The sequence below is a fragment of the Panthera onca genome, chromosome X (assembly GCF_046562875.1).
Source record: "Panthera onca isolate mPanOnc1 chromosome X, mPanOnc1 haplotype 2, whole genome shotgun sequence".
Taxonomy (NCBI): domain Eukaryota; kingdom Metazoa; phylum Chordata; class Mammalia; order Carnivora; family Felidae; genus Panthera; species Panthera onca.
In genome coordinates, this window is record NC_138357.1 from 47,958,896 (window position 1) to 47,981,071 (window position 22,176).

The window sequence follows — 22,176 nt, forward strand, 5'->3', positions numbered from 1 at the left end:
TTCTGTAGGTGTGGGGTGGGGCTCAGTAATCCCCATTTGTTACAATCATCCCTGAGGATTACATTGTAGATGGGCCTTTGCCCACATTTTGAGAAATTCTTGCAGAACTCAGTGCTCTGTGCTCTGCCTTAGCACATAGACTTAGCACCTCCATCTGGATAACTGCAGCAGTCTCCCTCAGCTTCCAGATCAGTGCACCCTAAAATCTATCCTACACACAGCATCTAGAGTTCTGTTTCAGAAACATCTCATGCAAAACTCTTCATTAGCTGCCTATCGTGAAGGAAACTAGATCAAATCCCTCATCCAGCACTCCAGGCCCTTTATTATCTTCCCTGACCTATTGACCTGATCAACCAGATCACTAATGACTTCAGCACAACTCTCCTGTCTAGCCTGGCCTGCCTCCTCCTGGGCCTTGGACACAAATTGCTCATTCTTGTTTTCCTGTTGCAACTCCTACCTCTCCTCGGGTTATTCAAATCCTATGCATTCAACTCAATTTTCACATTCTTTTCCTTCCCTGACTATTAAGATGATATACTGCTTTGCTAGAATTACCAAAGCCCAAGGCTGTGTAGTCTTCCGTTGTGAGTCTTCCCATCAGGTCACACAATTTAGAGGTTGTAGTCTGTACATTTATCCCTCACAACCTCTAATGAAGTCCTAAGGGCAAGAATGTGATTAATGGAGAATCTGGTTAATGGAAGTGATTTTTAAAAAATGTTTATTTATTTATTCTGAGAGAGAAAGTGCTCTTGCACATGTGAGCAGGGGAGGGACAGAGAGAGAAATAGAGGGAGAGTCAGAGAATTCCAAGCAGGGTCCATGCTGTCAGCACAGAGCCTGACTCAGGGCTCAATCCCATGAACCGTGATCATGACCTGAGCTGAAATCAAGAGTCAGACGCTTAACCGACTAAGCCACCCAGGTGCCCTTAGAAGTGATTGTAATACATGTTATTTCTGAATGTTAATGCTGTAGCCTCTCAGAAATCTTTTCTTTGGATCAAAATGAGAACATTTGACAAATTTCTAGAGACTTCACCTTGTTGTGATTTGGTTTGCTGACAACAAAGTCAAGCAAAGGTTATCTCAGTTTCAGCTCTTATTTAATTTAATAATATTGCTTGTCACTTATGACATGTCCATTTATTGACTTTCCAGTTGAAGAGTCCAACCTTTACTATAATTTGGGATATTTCTTTCCCTTCTTACAAAGCTAATGATTTCTCTTTTATAGAAGAACATGCTTTATTTATCAGATTAAATAAATATAAAAGGGTTAAAGGCTAAATAATTACATTATAGCTTCCTTAATCTCTTTTCTCTCTTTACCCCTCAGGGGTCTGCCTTCTCAAATGACAGACTTGCTTTAAGGAGTTTGCTTGGATGCTCAGAAAAGTAGGGTTGGGAGTGAGTGAATATATGCCCTTTCCCTTTCAGGTAGACAAGGGGAGGAGTCAAATCAATTCATCAAATATTCATTGAGCTCCTATTAGGGAATCTGACTCTGTGCTAGGCACAACAATGAATGCCAAGATGAGAAACTGATAATGGAGCAAAAGGGCATGGGAAGGAGAAGAAAAAAGAGTGAGGAAAGGAATAAATCCAGTTATATGCATAAAAGGGGACTAAAAGAAGAGAAAGGGAGAAGAGAACGAAAGGTACATTCTCCGGCCTGGTTTCACTTGATAGCAATGTGCAGGCCTAGAAAGCTGAAGCAATGGTTTGAGTTCTAATAGTGCTTAAGAACCACTAGAGTGGTTAGGAGGGCCATAAATAGAGTCAAGCATTTACTTACTCAAGCCTTTGGAATGGAAAGTAAAATTTCTCTCTTTTTTTGAAAGGGTATATACCCACATATGCATGTGTATATACATACACAGTATATAAAATTATTTTTGGGTGATGATAGCTAACACTTACTGAGTGTGTACTTACTGTGTTCTAAGTTCTTTGCATATATTAACTTATTTCATCTTTATCACAACCCTGTGAGGTAGGTGCGATTATTATGGACATTTTTTTCAGATGAGGAAATTGAGGCACTGAGCAATTAAGTAACTTTCCCAAGTTCACACAGCTTATAACTGGTGGGTCCGGGCTTTGAAATTTGGTCTGGTTGACTTAATGTTTGCTGTTATTTGAGGTACTTGGCCATGTTTAACTCACTACTGTACTCACTAGGGCTAATGCCTTGCACTTAATAGGCATGTTATACTTTGAATAAATAAATAACTGAAATGTTGGTTATAAAGTGCTTTCCAGTAAAGCCCGGTTACTATTAAATATAAAAATTGGGGAGCCTGGGTGGCTCAGTCCGTTAGACCTCCGACTTCGGCTCGGGTCATGATCTCATTGTTCTCGGGTTCGAGCTCCACATCGACACCTGTACATCGGCACCTGTACTGACAGTGTGGAGCCTGCTTGGGATCCTCTGTCTCCCACTCTCTGCCCCTCCACCGCTCTCTCTCTCACAAAATAAATAAACTTTAAAAAAAACATAAAAATTAAGTGTCATTTAATGTAGATTTACTTTGCTGTAAATCTTAATTCTATTCAAAACAATTTTTTTTCCAGCACACATGTGTGTGCATACTTCAACGTTCTCTTACTCCTTTGGCTGGGCTCCTGACCTCTGTAAAAATTAGAGGAATCACTGAATGTAGTCCAGGAGCTGGCAAATGAATTAGTGGTATCTAGCTAGCCTCCTTCTGTATTTTGAAGTTGAAAAACAATTCTTGTCCTGAGGTTTTAGGATTTAATAGCCCTGCGTGGGATCCACTTCAGAAACCAGGTTTACCTTGTCATAAGAACTTAACACTTTTCTGAAGCAATATAAAATAGGGGAACGAATGCCTGAAAACCATAGGGCCCCTAATAGGGCCGACTTTTACGAAAGGTTGCAATTTGAAGAAACTACCCCGCCCTTCATCTCCCAGTTTTCCAACCCGTCATGGATCTGAGCCCGCAATTTTGGTTGAGTTATATTGCAAGCACCCCAGAGGTGGGTAGCACACTGTTCACACTTATCCAGATCCACCAATGGGGCGAGAAGCGCAGGCGGTGGGCGGGGTCGCTGGGAGGGGAGGAGAGGGGACCTAGGGCAGAAACCTTGGAGAGGGCAGATGGGGGGCAACGGGGCGTTTAGTGATATTGAGGAAGGTCTCTAGAAAAGTGCCCCGGCAAAGTAGAGAGAAGGACCCCCCGAAACTGGCTGTCCAAGGCAGGGCCGGCTGCCCGGCGCCTGGGAGGAGCCCAGCGTCCCGTCGCGCACTGCCTCGGGCTGGCTGCGTGTGCGTCGGGAGTCGAGCCGCCCTGCGTACCAGGAAGTGACTCTCACTAGCGGCAGCCGTTCAGGCCGTTGGCTGGCTTTTTCGTTTGCCGCCTCAGGTTCGTAAGAGGATTTATTGGTTACAAAGGTTTGGGGGGGGGGGGGTACGTGGAGAGCTCGGAAAGCCCGATTGAACCCTCACTGTGTAGAAAACTGCTTACTGAGCCAGTCTGCCCGCGAGACGGGGCATTGAGCAGGCAGGCATGGACACGGAAGGGACCTACTGCGCTCTCTGTACGAGGTTGCATGCAGCCCTGCGTCAGTCTGTGCTCTGACCTCAGCCCTCCCCTGGCCCTGCACCCCTCGCCCAAATTCAGTGACAGTCTTAGTTACAGACAAGGTGGGTAGAACTTGCCCGAAGAAGAGGGGGAGGGAGGGGCTGGTGAAGCGGTTTGGTGGGGGAAGGACCTGATTGAATGTGGGTTGCCGTGAGGACTCAGCACTACACCCTTATGTCCATCTGGTTTATCCAAGAGCCGTGTCTGGGACTAGGCCAATTGAAGGAAGAGTGAACAGAGAGTGTAAGCAGGACCCTTGTCTGTGGGTGAACATTTTGCTCCAAGAAGCTCCTTGACCCCACACGGATCAGACCTACCACAGATTGGAACCTCTCTGGGCATTTCAGGCAGGTTAGCTATCCTAGCCCTAGAAACGTAGTCTACCTTCCTATCTGGCAGCTCTGGACCCTGAGTTCCTTTCCGATTAATTCCTGAGGCAGAAACTGAGCAGTTTTCACATTTTTTTTAAACCCAAGCATTTATTTAAAACAAGAAAAGGTATGAAAAGAAAAGTCTTTTGAGTGGACAAATGCCCCCTGTGACATCAAGAAACAAAGAAATATAATCCACTTTGGTATTATTCTGCCTTGAAAAATATATTTCACTAGAGAAATTACTAAATATGGTGAAAGGCTCTTTACCAGGACAGATGACTGGTTGGCGATAGTAGGGTCCTATTTGAGACCATATCTGATGATTTGGAGGAAGAGACCTAGATGGACAAAGGCCCTCCTGCTGAGGGGTACAGGGCAAGTGGAGCACAGTCATGGTGGCATTCACCAGTGAGAGGATCCACACACTCAAAAAAAATTCTGATTGTTGTGGGGTATGGATAGCTGTCTTCAATTCTCAGCTCTCCTATCCCTCCTCTGGCAATCCCTAAACGGGCCTGCAGCTTCCTTTATCCTTGTCTGTCATCTGGAGGGACCAGTACCACTCCCTTTTCCCTCTCAGTGCCCATTCTTTATTCTTTGTCTCTTACCTCTTCACTCATTTCCTCTCTCTGGCCTTTGTTTTTCTTCATATCAAATACATACATTTGTGCCACTTTAGAAAAATGTTTATTGCAGGTTACACACTTTTGATAGTGTTAATAAGTGGTCCAAAGCAGGTCTTAAGCTCACCACACTCTAGCAGGCACTAATGCAGAATGTTATTAAAGTTCTTTTGTTTGTGTTTTGTTTTTTAAGTTTCCTACATAATTTTACTTATCCTAACAGCACTTGCATACTTTATTACATCCCACTAGTTTTGCAGGTCCAACACATGGAACCATGAAGAAGTCAAGTGATGTGCTTCATATCAGAGCCTAAGGAAGGGCAGTGACTCGTGTTGAATGCCTACCATATTAGGCACAGCCCTGAGCACTTCATACATACGAGCTTGTTTGATTCTTAGCACAACCCTGAAAGATAGGTGTTACTAGTCCTGTTTTTATGAGTGGTGACACTGAGATTCCTAGTGCTTAAGTAACTTGCCCAAAGTCACATAGCTAGTGAGAGGCAGAGCTGAGGTTAGAATATGGCTCCAAAGCTCATGTTATTAATGACTTGCCTCTTCCTGGGAGTAAATTGGATGGAGGGTGCTATGCATTAACACCTGAACTTTGGTACAACTTAAATGCTTTTTTTAGAAATTTGAAATTCCCCCCAAATGCTTCCATGTTGTGACAGTTGCTCTCTTTAGTACTTTGTAAACACACAAAATGGTATATGGGCTAAATATTATAGCACCCATGTTGGCATCCTTTAAGTTACCTAGTGGTCATGGCATACTAACTTTACAGTAATAAGAGGAAGCCATGGAGGAATCTTTGTTAATAAATCTATTATTACATACATTGGAGATGTGTGTGTGTGTGTGTGTGTGTGTGTGTGTATTCCGAATTAGGTATGACTTACCATTGGGATGTAATCCAAGATAGAGGACAAGGGCAAAAAGGTAATTTCGCAGCTCATCATTGATGTGTCCAGCCAAGTCCATTCACATATTCTTGGTGCTCAAACAAGTTACACAGAAATGATCAGGCACCATAAGGTAAATAGGCAAAACACTGAGTCATGTGTTAGAGGAAAATGGATTCCTTCTTCCTTCCAGAGTGAGGCTCTCACCTGTTCTAACTCTTACAGCTTATGCCTTATAGTTACCCCTACTTTAACTTCCCCCTACCCAGTCCCATACTGTCTTTAAACATCATGACACTTATAGTTAACACATACCGAGTTTTTGCCAGGTGCTACATGCTGTGCTCAGAGCTTTACAAACATCATCTCTATTTAATCTTCTGCTGAGTACTTTTTATTAATTATCCCTTATTTAACTCTTATAACCACGATATGAGGTAGGAACAATTATTATCTCCATTTTACAGATAAAAAAAAGGAAGGTGATAGGGAATGATTACCTTGCCAAGTAACTAGTAAGTGGTAGAGCCAGGGGACCACCCAGGTCTGCCTCCCTCTAGGGTCTGCATGCCTAAGATCTGAAACCTTCATTTGTCCCTCCTGTCTGCCATTTACTATTGTCTTCTTTACCTTTCTTTGGCCTCAGACATACTGGGTATGTCAGTGCCTTACTTAAAGGCATCTCCCTTGGCCTCTAAGCCCTATGTTGTCCTGGTTTTCCTGGGTCACCAGCATCTCTTCTTGTTCTCCAAATATTGCCTTTTTCCTAGGCGTAGTCATTGGACTTTTGCTCCTCTCTTCACTGAAAGCTATTTTTTTTTGAAGAATCTTACAGCTTGTATTTTTTATAGACACTCAAATCTCTAGCTCTGACTTCTCTCATGACTTGTAGTACTGCTTCTCTATTTACTTGTTAGATGTTCCATTTGGATATTTTCCTTACAATTGCAAACACATGCCTCAAAAATGAACTTTTTTTAACGTTTATTTATTTTTGAGACAGAGACAGAGCATGAACGGGGGAGGGTCAGAGAGAGGGAGACACAGAATCTGAAACAGGCTCCAGGCTCTGAGCTGTCAGCACAGAGCCTGACGCGGGGCTCGAACTCACGGACCGCGAGATCATGACCTGAGCCGAAGTCGGCTGCTTAACCGACTGAGCCACCCAGGCACCCCAAAAATGAACTTTTTTAAAAAAAGTTTCTCTCAAAAAAAAGAAACATTTAAAAAAAAGTTTATTTATTTATTTTTGAGAGAGAGGGAGAGAGAGAGAGAGAGAGAAAGATAGAATCCCAAGCAGGATCCATACTGCCAGCATAGAGCCCTACGTGGGCCTCAAACTGTGAGATCATGATCTGAGCCAAAATCAAGAGTCAGATGCTTTAACTGACTGAGCCACCCAGGTGCCCCATGAACTTGCTTTTTATTAACCTCCCCATTTCATCTTTATTTTTCTACATAAAGCCTCCCTCAACTCACTGTTGCCTTCACAATAAAGTCCATGTTTTGTTCAGGCATTAAAGTTCTTCCAGATCTCACTTTGATGTAACTTTTCAGCCTCATTTCCTGTTCCCTAAAATGAACTATTGTTTTAGCCAGACTCATCTAGCTATTGTCCTACAAACATCTGATTCACCTACCTGCCATCCTTTAAGACCTGATGCAAGGCTTACCTGCTCTGGGAAGTTTTTCCTGAGCATTTGTCAGGAACTAAGCATATTACATTATTTATTATTGTCGTTTCCTGCATCTGCACTTGATCTTCTCAATTAGATTGTAACTTCGTGACCCTTCTCATATCTTGTGTGGCACAGTGCCTTGCACATAGTCAGCACTTATTAAATATTAGTGGGATGATTGGTTTTTGGGTGGGAAGGTAGAATATGGACAGGGATTAGCCATAGAAGTGTATCCAAGTATGTTGATCTCTTCCCTGGAGGACAAAGAATGTATTTTTCTCATCTTTTTATTTTGGGAACCTAAGCCAGTGCCTGGCATGCAGTAATTCAGTTCTTTCAGCAGGCCTGTTTTTACCAAGTATTGACTCTGCCAGGCACTGTGCTGGGTGCTGAGTTTCCATAGGGTTTGTAAATGAATGAAGGGTTTTGGGAGTCGTGCTTCTGTTTCCCAACTTCTGTTTGTTCACCTTTCATGCAGGTGAATTTCAGTATTTTGGTGCTTGGCAGGGATTATGAGAAGAGTTCCAATGCATAGGCCAAGGTGTTTCTTCTCCAAGGTGGGTCTCCTCTCCAAACGAGGACTGCTCCCTTGGTGTGCCATAAAACTTCCAGTTTGGTCACAGCTCTTTTTGGGCAGAGCATGTAAGGGAAACTTCATGCATATGATAGGCAAGAAGTGTCAAAGAGGACAGAAAAGGCAGAAGAAACCAAGCCATCTTGGACCACTCGATGGTTCCTAGGAGGAAAGGTAAGGCCCAGGCTGATATCCTTTCCCCTTAGCAAGTGTGAATCTCTGGGCCTACTAAAATTCTGTATGCCTGATGTAACTAACATGGCATTGCAAGGATTCTAGGGGGCACCCAAGTTAGAATACCCAGGGCAGTCTTGAAGACATTGGAGGAACGTTGGTGGAAATGCTTTGTGATGGCAGAAGATATTCTCCTTGCCTCTAAGTGTGTTTTTCACAGAAATGAAATCTTAAACTGGGACCTTGTCTCTAAAGAGGTCCAGGGAAGGTATGCTGGAAATCAGGGATCCAGAGAGAGAATGTACAAATGAATAGTCCCGTTGCAGCCATGAAAACACAAACATACCTCATTTTATACAACAAATGTATTTTCTAAATCAAACTATATTTTAAAAGCATTAGGGAGGTGAGCTATTTAAAGGAACCCAACAGTGAAGCCTTTTGTAATATGATTAATTACCTCCTGATAAATCTGGATTTTTCTTATATTAACTTTGCCCATCTGTTCTGTTTTCTTAAGTAGACAGCACCAAAATGGGCTCTTCTCCCAGACTGTATCTCCCCAGGGACATGAGAGTTAGGTTTTCTGAATAAGTAAAATGCCAGAAAAAATGGTGGCAGAAAGTACTTATGCATAGTAGGTGCTCAGTACATAGTTATATAATGAATGAAGTGCTTGAATCATTTTATTTAAGGCTGGCTGATGTTGTGACACCACTCTGGACGGCTGAGCTATGAGGAACAGCTCAAGTTTGGTACCCAGCTTAAGTCTTCACTTCTCCATTCCATCAGGATGAATGGTGCCAAACTTGTAGGAAACTTGACTGCACAGCTCTACCCAGATACCCGAGCAGGTGCTTAAAATCAATACCTGCACTTTCTAACACAGTAGCCACTAAGCTACATGTGGCTGTTTGATTTTAAATACAGTCAATTCTGCTATGATGCTTGTTTTAAAAATTGAAATTTGTTCAAGGGATTGATAGATCAGGGAACAATTTGAACATAACGCACATTTCACGTTGGCTTAGGAGTGATTTCGTCCACGAGAAACACCAGATGAAAGAAGGAAACTGCACCCGGCAGAACTGAGCTGCATAAGAATACCTAAAGTGAACATGCACACATACCTCAAACGTCTGCCGCGTACCATTGCGCACTGAGTGTGTAATGAACTACACTCAGCCACTTCTGCTGCTATATCTTTCTGTGTGTGACACATTACCCTCCTTTTACCACTTCATGATAACTCACAAATGGACACTTCCACAAGCAAACTTCAGGTCTTTGTCGGGGTAAAGTGCCATCCTTATTGTGGTACGCATCTATGCATTTCTCAACCATTTAACATGTGTAAAACTGTATTACTCTTTTTTGTTAGGCTCCTATCTCCTATCTTTTCTTTTTTTTAAGTTTATTTATTTTGAGAGAGAGAGAGAGAGAGAGAGAGAGAGAGAGTGTGTTGTGTGAGTGGGGGAGGGGCAGAGAGAGAGGGAGATGGAGAATCCCAAGCAGGCTCTGCACTGTTGACACAGAGCCCGATGCAGGGGTTCAAACTCATGAACTGTGAGATCATGACCTGAGCCAAAATCAAGAGTTGGATGATTAACGAACTGAGCCACCCAGGCACCCCAGTTCCTATCTTTTCTATATGCATTACTGATAAAGTTTTGGAATGTGTGTGCCTGACCCCATTTTTACCATGAGCCCTGTGTTTTTTTTTTAAGTTTTAGTTCCAGTACAGTTAACATACATTATTAAATTAGTTTCAGGTGTACACTATAGTGATTCGACAATTCTGTATATTAGTGCTCATCAAGGCAAGGGTACTCTTTTGAAAATTTTTTACATTTGTTTATTTGTGTGAGAGAGAAACAGCATGTGGGCAGGGGAGGGGCAGAGAGAGAGGGAGACACAGAATCCGATGCAAGCTCCAGGCTCTGAGCTGTTGGCACAGAGCCCAATGCGGGGCTTGAACCCACGAACCCTGAGCTGAAGTCGGATGCTTAACCAGTTGAGCCACCCAGGTGCCCCAAGACAAATGTACTTTTAATGCCCTGTGATTTCTTTTGTGTAATTTGCATAGCATAGTGTAGAAATCCATATTATAGCAAAGGTGACTGTATAAGTTAATTAAAATTAAATAAGATTAAAAATTCAATTCTTCAGTCACATGAGCTTCATTTCACATGCTCATTAGCCATGTGTGGCTTGGGGTTACCATATTCTATAGAATATAATACCAATATAAAACATTTCCATTATCACAGCAAGTTCTACTGGACAGCACCGACCTATAGCTTGAGTGTTCAGTCTGAAAGGTCAGATAAAATAAAGAGCTTATACAAGAGCTCACTCTTGACCTTTCTCCCAATACCTTCTTAGGTCTGTTACTGTTCCATCATTATAGGTTCCTTATTTGCTCAGACCATGACACAAGAATCTGTGGGACAACCTTCTCTTATCCTGTTTGTTTTCCATTCTTTGAGGTGATATTGCATAGACTTCTTGTTTCATTATATATATTCCTTTTAGATGAAATTTGAAGCTCAGAAGAAGATTTTACAGAGACTAGAGTCTTACCTCCAAATGCTCAATGGTGTCAATGTGACAACATCTATACCCAGACCTGAGGGGCTCTGTTGTCTTCTCCATCTATTATACCCTTTGTAAGCCACCACTTCCCTATCCTTTATCTGCTAAGTCCCCTTATTAGCTATTAAGCTAATAATATCACCGGGCACTTATTGGGCACTTCCTGGGGACAAGGCCCTGTGCTAAGTGATTAGCACACATCACTGTCTAGTTTACTGTTTATAGTCACCCTGAGGGGTAGGCACTATTATTTTACAGACGAGAGATTAAATAATTTGCCCCAAAACACACATCTAGAAAGTGCCAGAGCTGAAGTTCACACTCAGGTCTATTCAATGCAAAGCCTACTTTCTCAACCACTATAGTATTTTCTCCTTAGAAGGATTTCAGACTTTGGAAACCTAATGAGGCCTCAGAGAGGCAGAACTTAATTTATGGCAGAGGTTGGCAAACTATGGGCCTTAGGCCACATCTGTCCCACACCTGAGCTTTATTTTATAAATAAAGTTTTATTGGAACATAGCTGAGCTCACTTGTTTATGAATTGTCTGTGGCTGCTTTTACACTGTGTGGCAGAGTTAAGTGATTGTAACAGGAACCACATGGCCTGCAAAACCTAAAATTATTATCTGGCTCTCTACTGAGAAAGCTTGCTGACCCATGCTTCATGACAAGATTGAAACTCCTTTGCACTATGGAGTATCTGGAGTGTCTTGACCTCAGCTATGGACTTTCACATATGCCATACCTTCCAAGCAAGCATCATTTATTTGCCCTCATGAGAGAACATTCTTACATCCCTTTTACTTCTGTGCTCTTCAGTTTCATTTGTCCTGTTATGCCTCTCCTGCCCTGCCTTCTCCAGCCTGTCATCAATGGCTACCAAAACAAGTCCACCTTCTCTGTGAACTGAGGTCCAGATGGCAATCCAAAGACTGTGGGGCACTACTTGGGAACCTGGAGAGGTCAGTTGAATACCATGACTAGTATAAATAACAAACCAAGGGCTGAGAGGAGAGGGAAGGTTTAGGAACGGTGTCAGTGGGAGTGGAGAGGGGTGGAAAACATGGTGGCCTTAAAGGAGAAAGATGAGTTCTTTGATGCAGAACGTGATCACACAGTTAATTTTGGATGCCTTTTGGTGGGTAGTCATTGTAACATAGTGCTAGGAATCACAACCCTCACCCTTTTTTCCTCGAAAAGTCATATGCCTGAGCCCCATTTAGCACTTAGTAAATGTTAATGTTGCTGCTGCCCACACATTATCGTCATCATCATTTTATGCTACTTTCTGTACTGGGAGCAATCTACTTTTTATTACAGAGTTGCCTTTTCTGTTTCATAGTCCCACATCCCTAAAAACTAGAGCTTTCTGTCATAAATCTGCCTTAAAATAATTGGTAGGGGTGAGTGGTAGTAAGGGAAATCACAATGGCATATTTCTGAGATTTAATCCCAGTACCCATTCCAAGATTCCATTCCTGAACTTTCCATTTACCCATTTTCAACAAATCCACTTGAAACACCATCATTTTATATTAGTCACACTGTTTAATACCCATATGCTTAAACTACAGTTCATTAGGGCAGGCACTTGGCTTTTCCCCCCTCTGTGTGCTGAATTAAATGAGTATATGACGTCAGTGTTCTATTATTCAGTAACAAAAACAAAACCCATTACCTTTTATTTCCCTGTTAAAATCTTAACAGAAAGCAGACCTTGTCATACTGTGCATTTGTAGCATGTGAGAAAATATTGCAGACTAGCTCCATTAAGAATAAGCTTCATAATGGCTAGACCAGGAAACAGGTTTTCTCTGAAAAATAGCCTTGAGCTTGAATAGGCACTTTGCTGCCTCAAATCTGTGTTTGCCTCTCTGAAAGAGGGAATTTAAATTGCCAGACATTTTCTTTTAAATAATCTTTTATCAAGAAAACAATGTAAATCAAATTATTTTTCTTTCTTTAGACAGAAACATCATCTGTGTGTGGTCTAACCATTTGAAAAACATCCCTGAGAAACACAATCAAGTGGCACAGGTAATGAGGAACAAGGGCTGGTTGAAGATGACCTGAGGCATTGCAGTCTGTAATAGTAGTGTCCCTGACATTTTAATAATAGAGTGGCTACTGGTGCTACAGGGGAGGAGGGGCTCTGTTTTGTAAGCATACCTTGTAACACAGAAAGAGAACATTGCTAAGTGTTTCATTTCCAGAAGGGTGGAGAGCAAGAGAGGGAACTGAATCCATTATTGCATATGTCAGGCATCCAAGGAATTTAATAGGAAGGAGGTATTAGGAGAGAGGTACTGATGAGGGCAGTATAACAAGTGGCGAGTGTCTGAAATATTTGGAAGACTAGTGTTTTTGGCAGAATAGAACTGAGAAATATCAAGAGAGATGTAAGTGATAACGGCATCTACATCATAAGGTTGGCCTCTAAGACATTTTTATATCCTTTTCTTTCATGCACCTACTATTTATTGAGTGCCTCCTGTGTGTCCAGCACTGCGTTAGGTGCTGAGGATCCAATGATGGCTCAAGCAGATATGGTACCTGCCCTTGTGGAACTTAAAAAAAAAAAGTCAAAAGCCTTGCTCATAAGGACTGAATAGGACTCCCAGCTGACACTCTTGGTTCCCTTTTGCTTCTTACCAATGCCCACCCTCCTAATGATTCAGGTTTCTAACACTTGGGTGGTGCCTTCTAATAGGACACATATTTTTTTCTAATTTATTCTAGAGGGAGAGAGCATGTGAATGGGAGAGAGGGGCAGAGGAGAGAAAGAGAGAATCTTTTTTTAAAAAAAATTTTTAACGTTCATTCACTTTTTGAGAGACAGAGACAGAGTGTGAACAGGGGAGGGGCAGAGAGAGAGGGAGAAACAGAATCTGAAAGCAGATTCCAGGCTCTGAGCTGTCAGCACAGAGCCTGACATGGGGCTCGAACTCAAGAACTGTGAGATCATGACCTGAGCCAAAGTCAGACGCTTAACTGACTAAGCCCCAAGAAAGAGAGAATCTTAAGCAAGCTCCACGCTCAGTGTGGAGCCCAACATGGGGCTGGATCCCACGACCCTGGTGTCATGAGTCAAATAAAGGCCAGATGCCCATTGTAATAAAAGTAATATTGTATATATTATAGCACTAGGTTGTTCTCACTTTTTTTTATACCTTCATCTCTCTTTCTGTGTTAGTGGTAGTGGCATTCCATTCCATTAAAACGATAGGATAACCCTAGTTTGTCCTGATTTGAGGTTTAAATATCTATTCTTGAATATTGAGTCAAAATATGGGTTTTATGGGAGTGGACAGCCAGAGCACCAAGACCTAAGAAGCAGTCTTTAAATAAAATACTGTCAAAGGGGCACCTGGGTGACTCAGTTGAGCATCTGACTCCTGCTTTCAGTTCCAGTCATGATTGCACAGCTTTGTGGATTCAAGCCCCACCTTGGGCTCTGCACTGGCAGCATGGAGTCTGCTTGGGATTCTCTCTCTCCCTCTCTCTCTCTCTGCCCCTCCCCTACTTGTGCTGTCTGTCTCTCTCAAAATAAACACACTTAAAATTTTTTTAAATCCTTTAAAGAAATAGAAGTACATAGTTTTCAAAGACAAATACTAACAGGTTAGTAAGGAAAAATGGTGCTCTTCTGCCCCACCCTTCCATGCTCTTGAATCTTGCTCCCCAGAAACAACAGCAATTATTTTAGCTATTTCTTCTGGGGTTCGATATTTCCAAATAGTACATTATTCTCATGTATTTTGATTTATCGAAGTTACATATTATTTGTTGACTTCCAGTTATGGTGTATAAGAATTCTCTCTTATTTTGTCTCTCTTCCCAAACTACCCTTCTTCTTCTATGTTTATAGCACAATTCTTGGTTAAATAAATATTTAGTGTTGACATTGTTATAGTTATGTAGATATTCACTCCTGAGCCAAGTACACGTATATGATTGTATTTTCCTTTATTGTACAAATTTTCCTTTCATTTTATATTTTGAAGAACTGAAAACATATAAAAGTAGAGAGTGGTATAATGAACCCCACATATCCACTACCTAGCTTCAACAATTATCAGTATGTGTACAATCTTATTTTATCTATACTCTCACCCACCTTACCTTCCACCAACATATTTGGATTAGTGTGAGGCAAATTCCAGATATTGTATCATATAAAATGTAAATACTTCAGTGTGAGTTCTAGAAGAAAGAACTCAGGGGTGTCTGGGTGGCTCAGTTGGTTAAGCGTCCGACTTCGGCTCAGGTCATGATGACTTCGGATCTTGCAGTTCACGAGCTCAAGCCCCGTGTTGGGCTCTGTGCTGACAGCTCAGATCCTGGATTCTGCTTCAGATTCTGTGTCTTCCTCTCTCTATGCCCCTCCCCTGTTTATACTCTCTGTCTCTCAAAAATAAATATTAAAAAAATAAAGAACTTAATTTTTTAAACATAACTTCATACCATTATTACACCTGGAAATAAACATTTAACCCATAATATAATCAAATATCCAATAAATGTTCAGATTTGACACTTATTTATCACATAAATGGTTTGAGTTTTACATTTGGTTTGTTCAAATCAGTATTCAAACAAGGTGTACACAGGGGCGCCTGGGTGGCGCAGTCGGTTAAGCGTCCGACTTCAGCCAGGTCACGATCTCACGGTCCGTGAGTTCGAGCCCCGCGTCAGGCTCTGGGCTGATGGCTCAGAGCCTGGAGCCTGTTTCCGATTCTGTGTCTCCCTCTCTCTCTGTCCCTCCCCCGTTCATGCTCTGTCTCTCTCTGTCCCAAAAATAAATAAACGTTGAAAAAAAAAAATTAAAAAAAAAAAACAAGGTGTACACTTTGTATTTAATTAACATGTCTCTTCCTTCTCTTTTAATTTGTAAGTACCCTTCCTTCTTAATTTTTTTTGTTCTTACAATTTATTTTTTGAAGAAACTGATTGGTTTTCCTGTGGAAATTCTCGTTCTGGATTTTGTAAGTTTATTTTGAGAGAGAGATAGAGACCAAGTAGGGGAGGGGCAGAGAGAGAGAGGGAGACAGAATCCCAAGCAGGCTTCATGCTGCCAACACAGGGTCTGATACGGGGCTCGAACCTACTAATGTCAGATCATGACCTGAGCCAAAGTCAAGAGTCAGACGCTCAACCAACTGAACTGCACAATGCTCCTCTTGTGCTGGATTTTGCTTATTGAATTTTCATGATGTCATTTAATGTTCTTCCTCTATCGCCAGTATTTCCTGTAAACTGGTAGATCTAGAATGTTGATTCGATTCAGATTTAATTTGAGGTGAGAATATTTTTAATGCATATATGTCTGATAGGCCCTCTTGGTGATGTTAGGATTGAACAGTGGATTCAGTGTCATCAGCTCAATCCACTCATTGAAAAATTTCCTGTAGGGGCCTCTGAGTGGCTCAGTCAGTTAAACGTCCAACTCTGGATTTTGGCTCAGGTCATGATCTCAGGGTCATGGGATTGAACCCTGTGTTGGGCTCCACGCTGGTTGTGGAGTCTGCTTAAGATTCTTTCTCTTCCCTGCCCCCACCTCTGCCTTTCCCCCACTCATGCTCTCTCGCTCTCTCTTTCTCCCCCTCAAAAAAAATTCTGTTAGCTTTTCACGTAATGGTTTTAGCAGCCATTGGTGATCATTGCCTAGTCTATCATGTTTTCTTCATTTATTAGTTGGAATTCTAAAAATCACTTTTCCTTATTCCTTATCCTTATTTGGTTACCCTGATGTACTGATACAATCAAGACAGGCTAAATCCTTGGTTCTTTCATCTTCTTCAAACGATGATTAGTTAAATTTGTTTGTTTCAGTATCACTGTAAACTCATGGATATATAACATACTTGATATGTTTTAGTCTACTGCATTTACTATTATTTTTTGATACTCAAGTTCCATTTTTAACCAATCAGAACCTCTCTACGTTGTCTTAGAGCCTTAGGATGGCCCTGATAGTTGTGGAAAGCTAAGATATTTCTAGCACATCTAATGTGTTTTCTGCTTGAGACTGGGAATCAGCCATTTCTTCAAGGAATCCTTGTCTCTTTTAGTGGGAAATGGTATTTGGAGGCTACAGTATGGGTGCTTATTTATACTGGATTAGTAATACTTCAAGGCCTTTCTATTGGGCAGAGCTAGGGAATATTTTTTAAAGAGAAAATATTAGTTCATAGTGATATATTCAAATCGAATTTGGAATGACAGAACTTTTACTTAAATCCTTTGATTTTTATCTTTTGTCTTACAATGAAAATTTTAGTCCTGACAACATTAAAATACTTATTTATTATATCTTACTACATATATATATCTTATATGTATCCTAATGTGTGTGTATATATATACACACACACATATATATGTATCCCACTATATATATATAATAATTTCCAAACAAGAGTACCAATATTATTACCAACAAATGATAACTGAAAAGAGCTCAAGATGTATGTCCAGTTTTTTTTTTTTAGTTATCATGCCTCTTGAAATAGTACCTCTCTATGTTCTTTGTAGTTAAGCCACTAACTTGATACTTGATATATGGGTTCTTTTTAATTTTTTTTCATTTTGCTTGCTTTCAAATTTTAGGGCTTGTATTTTTTTCATTTTGATTAAATTTTGTTTTATATTTGTAAAATATTTATATGGTTGCAAAGTCAAATCTGCAAAATAAATGTATATTTAGAAAAGTCTAGCTTTCATCTCTACCCAGTTCCCCACCTCCTTCTATAAGTAACAAATTTTGTTTTTGCTTATTTTCAAAAAATAAGCTTTTCTTGGCTCAAAGGTAGCTTAATATGGACTCTGTTCTGCACCTGTTTTTTTTTCACATAATACTGCACTTCATCTTTTTTATTTTTTAGCAAGAGAGAGGGGGAGCACGTGGGGGAGAGGGGCAGAGAGAGACAGAGAATCTCAAGCAGGCTCTGTACTGAGAGAGGCTGATGCGGAGCTCGATCCCACAACTCTGGGATCATGACCTGAGCTGAAACCAAGAGTCGGACACTCAGGTGACTGAGCGACCCAGGCATCCCTCTGTTTTGTGTGTGTGTGTGTGTGTGTGTGTGTGTGTGTGTGTGTATGTGTGTATATACAGTGTGTGATGTGATGGATGTTTATAACTTTTTATTGACATGAATAATTACCTCATTTTTCCATTAGTTTAGTTTTTTATGAACCTGTTGCTAATTTTTTCCACAAATGCTCTAAGAGCTCTGTCAAACATTCATCTATATTCTCCCTATGCTCAACAACTTGAGTTCAGTTTTTTCCCCAGAAGACATTTTTCTGAGAATCTTCCATCCTAGGCTTCTGAGGCCCTCTGCTGCTTTCCTGTCCTGTCTCCCAGAGCCCCTGTCTTCCTTTTTCTGGTTTATACCCCCTTTTGGATGGAATACGACCTCCATTAGCTTCCTGAGGAAGAGTGCCTAGGAGGTAAACTTCTAGAGCTTTTGCGTGTCTGTGTCTTTTCATTCCTGACACATGACTTAAACTTTCTCTAGATTTCTAGATTTGTGTTTGAATAATTTGCCTTTATAAATTTGAAGACATGGTTTGATTGTCATCTGGCTGCCAGTGTTGTATGAGTCTAAATGCTACTTTAGGTCCTATAGGTAATTTCTCTCCCCTTTTTTTATTCTAGAAACTTTTAGGGAATCTCTTTATCCCTGAAACTTCTTGACCATGTGGGCTTTTTTTCCCCCATTCATTGTGGTACATTTTAGGCCTTGTCAGTCAGGAAGCTAATACTTTCAGAAATATTCCTGTATTATTTCCTCCTTCCCCTCATTTTCTATATTTTCTTTGTATCTCCTATTATTTGGATTTTGGACCTCGTGGATTGATTCTATAATGTGTTACTCATTCCTCTCCTATTTTCCATCGCTGCCTTTTTGTTTTCATTTATCTGAAATTTTCTTGATATAAATGACAACATCTTCATTGAAATTTTTTCTACCATGCTACCTTTAATTTTCAAAAGGTTTTTCTTCTTCTCTGTTCCTTTAGTATAACATCTTGTTCTCTTTTTAGTAATATGATTAAGTGTGTGTGTGTGTATTTTTTCTGTTCTTTGAATTGTCTGTTTCCTTCAGGAATTTTTTTTCCTATTTTTGTCACTGTTTTTCACAATTGAGACTTCAATCAAACAGCTGGTGATACTTGGTTGACTATTCTGTTCATATTTAAGAGTGAGGCCTTGGGGCTCAGGCGGTTAAGCTTCTGACTCTTGATTTCAACTCAGGTCATGATCTCATGGTTCAGTTCCTGAGTTCAAGCCCCACATTGGCCTCTGTGCTGACAATGTGGAGCCTGCTTGGGATTCTTTCTTCCTCTCAAAATGTTCCTCCCCTGCTTGTGCTCTCTCTTTCTCTGAAAATAAATAAACTTTAAAAAAAATATTTATTTATTTTTGAGACAGAGAGAGACACTGTGAGTGGTGGAGAGGCAGAGAGAAAGGGAGACCCAGAATCCTGAGCAGCTCCACGCTCCAGGCTCCAGTCTCCTAGCTGTGAGCACAGGACCCAATGCAGGGCTCGAACTCATGAAGCACGAGATCATGACCTGAGCCGAAGTGGGATGCTTAACCAACTGAGCCACCCAGGTGCCCCAATAAATAAACTTAAAAAAAAATAGAGTGAGGCATTAAAAACCTGATTGGCAGTTCAGCTTGAGTGGGTTTGTTGATTCTTGGCTTTACTGCTAGTGATTGTGTCAGGGTGTCCCCCATATGTGTCTCAGGAGATCTTTACTTTGGGACTATTCAGTTTCTTGAGAGAATTATCTCCAAGTTTCTTGCCTGGCTGCTGGACTTTTAGAGTTGTAGCATCCCAGAGGGGTGGGATTCCCACCATTTAGAATGCAGATCTGCATGGAATGTTCCTGGTTCCACCCCTCTACCACTACAACAGTGCCTGGTATCTCCAAACTAAGAGCTTTTGTGGGTTCATTTTCTCGGGGGAAAAAGATTTCCAGTCTCTTGCTACAGAAAAATGGATGTTCTTGGTAGGATGAAGATGTTTCCCAGTTTTGTGTCTAGGCTTTCAATCAGACACTCTTTTTAGCCTTGTGCCTTACTTGTATCTTCAGGTTTGAGTCTTGTCTGGGTTGCGTGGAGCAGATCAGCCTTGTATTTTATCAGGTCCCCCTTTATAGGCAATCCAGATGTAGCTTCTTTCATCTTGCTTCAGTTGTCACTTCAGCATGTTTTCCATCTTCTTGTCTTTTCTGTTTTGGTCTTGTCTTCTCTATCATTATCCTTGTTGTTCCTTTCATTTGTTAATTCAACAAATACTATTGAGTACCTTCAAGTGCCAGGCACTATTCTTGGTGCTTAGGATACAATAAGGAAGAAAATCTATCCCTTCCCTATAGAACTTACATTTTAGAGAGATAGTTTTAAAAAAGCATAATAAAGTATATTGTATGTTATGTTATAAGGTGACAAGTGTGGCTATAATCTGAATGTTTGTGTCACCCCAAATTTTATATGTTGAAATCCTAACACCCAAGGTGATAGTATTAGGAGGTGAGGTCTTCAGGAGGTGATTAGGCCCTCATGATTAGGATTAGTGCCCTTGTGAAAGAGACCCCAGAGAGCTAGCTTGTCCCTTCTGCTATGTGAGGTTACAGTGAAAAGATGGCTACCAGTGAGGAAACAGGTTCTCATAAGACACTGAATTTGCCAGCGTCTTGATCTTGGACTTCCCAACCGCCAGATCTGTGAGACATAAATTTCTCTTGTTTATAAGCCACTCAGTCTGTGGTATTTTTGTTCTAGCAGCTCAGCCAGAGTAACATAAGTGCCACGGAAAAGTACAGCAGGATCAGGAGGATAAGAAATTCTCGGGTTGGGGTAAGCATAGGTTGTACTTTTTTTTGTTGTTCTAGAACTTAAAAATATTAACTAAGTTTATTTAGAGGTAAGGAGTCAAATCATGATTCTACAAGTAGCAAATTTTGTGTTTATCCTTTGAAATTCTAAAAATATGGAGTGCTTCATGAATTTGTAGCATCCTTGCACAGGGGCCATGCTAAATCTCTGTAACATTCCAATTTTGGTATATGTGTTGCTGAAGGGAGTACTGGCTGTAATTTTAAATAGGGTTAACCTAGGCTTCATGAAGAAGAAGGTATTTGAATAAAGCAGTGACTCTCAACTGTAGGGGTGGGGGTTTGCCTTGTGGAGGACATTTGGCAATGTCTAGAGACCTTTCTGGTTGTAATCACTAAGGGATGATTCAGCAGTGCTGCTGGCATCTACTGGGTGGAGGCCAGGGATGCTCTTAAGCATCCTACAATGCATGGGACAGCTCCCTACAACAAAGAATTATCTGGCCCAAAGTATTAGTAGTGCTGAGGATGAGAAACCTTGCATTAAAAACTTAGAGGCAGTGAGGGTGTTGGATATGCAGAGGTCTGAGGGAGGAGCATTCTAGGAAAAGAGAAAAGCCATGGCAAAGGCCCTAAGATGGGAATGTGACAGGTTTTTTAGAGAAACTGAATGTAGGCCCAGAAGCATAATAGGACATGAGGTAAGATGAAGAGGGGCAACATTATGTAGTGACTTGGGGGGTCATTGCAGGGACTTTGGCTTTTATTCTGAGCCAGTGGAGGTTTTGATGGCGAGAACTTGTCATGATAGGATTTAGCTTTCACAGAATCACTCTGGCTGTTGTGTATGGATTATTGGAGGGAAAGTGAGAGATGATATAGAGCAGTGGTAGGTAGCAGTGGAGATGGATGTATGTTGAAGCTAGAACAATAGGATTTCCTGAAGGGTCGAATGAAAAATGTAAGAGAAAGAGAGGAGTGAAAAATGGCTTCAGGTTGTTGGGGGGAGCAATTGGAATGAGGGAGTTACTGTCAACTGAGGTAGGAAAGACTGGTAGAGCAGATTGGGTGGGGAGAAATTAGTAGTTCAGTTTTAGAATGGTGTGTTTGAAATCCATATTAGACATCTGAGTGAATATGTTAAATGGTTGGATAGGTTAGAGGTTTAAGAGTAGGAATCTGGGTAATGTAAACATGTAGATGTTAATTTTTTTAATGTTTGTTTGTTTGTTTATTGAGGGAGAGAGAGAGAGAGAGAGCGAGCAAGCTGGGAGGGGCATAGAGAGAGGGAGACAGAGAATCCTAAGCAGACTCTACATGCTGAGCACAGAGCAGAACATGGGGCTCAAACTCATGAACTGTGAGATAATGCCCTGAGCCAAAACCAAGAGTCGGATGCTTAACCGACTGAGCCACCTAAGTGCCCCCAACAGCCCCAGATTTTTAACCCATTCCAGCATCAACCGTAAATCCCTAATCTTATTTGAATACCATCTAAATCAAATGTGGATGAGAGTCAAGGTGTAATTCATCCTAAGGCAAAAATCTTATTCAGCTGTGAACCTGTGAAACCATACAAATTACCTGCTTCCAAAATACAATCTGTGGAACAGACAATAGGGTAGACATTCCCATTCCAGAAGGGAGAAATTGGAAAGAAAACAGATGTCCTAGATTCCAAGCAAGTCTGAAACCTAGCAGGGCAAATTCCATTAGATTTTAAGGCTCAAGAATTATCCTCTTTGGGTTGATGCTCTGTTCTTTGGCCCACTGGTGTGTGT

The 22,176-nt window shown here is 41.1% G+C and overlaps 1 protein-coding gene and 1 non-coding gene across 9 annotated transcripts in view; one reads left to right on the forward strand and one right to left on the reverse strand.

The window, feature by feature from the left end:
- Nucleotides 1-3,071: 3,071 nt before the first annotated feature.
- Nucleotides 3,072-22,176, forward strand: part of TRMT2B (tRNA methyltransferase 2B) — a 35,890-nt gene continuing 16,785 nt past the window's right edge. Inside the window, exons 1-4 of one of the 8 annotated variants that reach the window (XR_014136874.1) lie at nt 3,072-3,395; nt 7,676-7,945; nt 8,641-8,700; nt 12,514-12,580. The gene's annotated coding sequence lies outside the window, so the exon portion shown is untranslated. Of the gene's footprint in view, nt 3,396-3,417; nt 3,677-7,675; nt 7,946-8,640; nt 8,701-11,405; nt 11,506-12,509; nt 12,581-22,176 lie in introns of those variants that run through there. The other 7 variants (XM_081794104.1, XM_081794106.1, XM_081794105.1 and 4 more) reach the window with 7 other exon arrangements.
- Nucleotides 20,545-20,647, reverse strand: LOC145714741 (U6 spliceosomal RNA). The gene has a single exon (XR_014136958.1). It is a non-coding gene; the product is annotated as a U6 spliceosomal RNA (small nuclear RNA).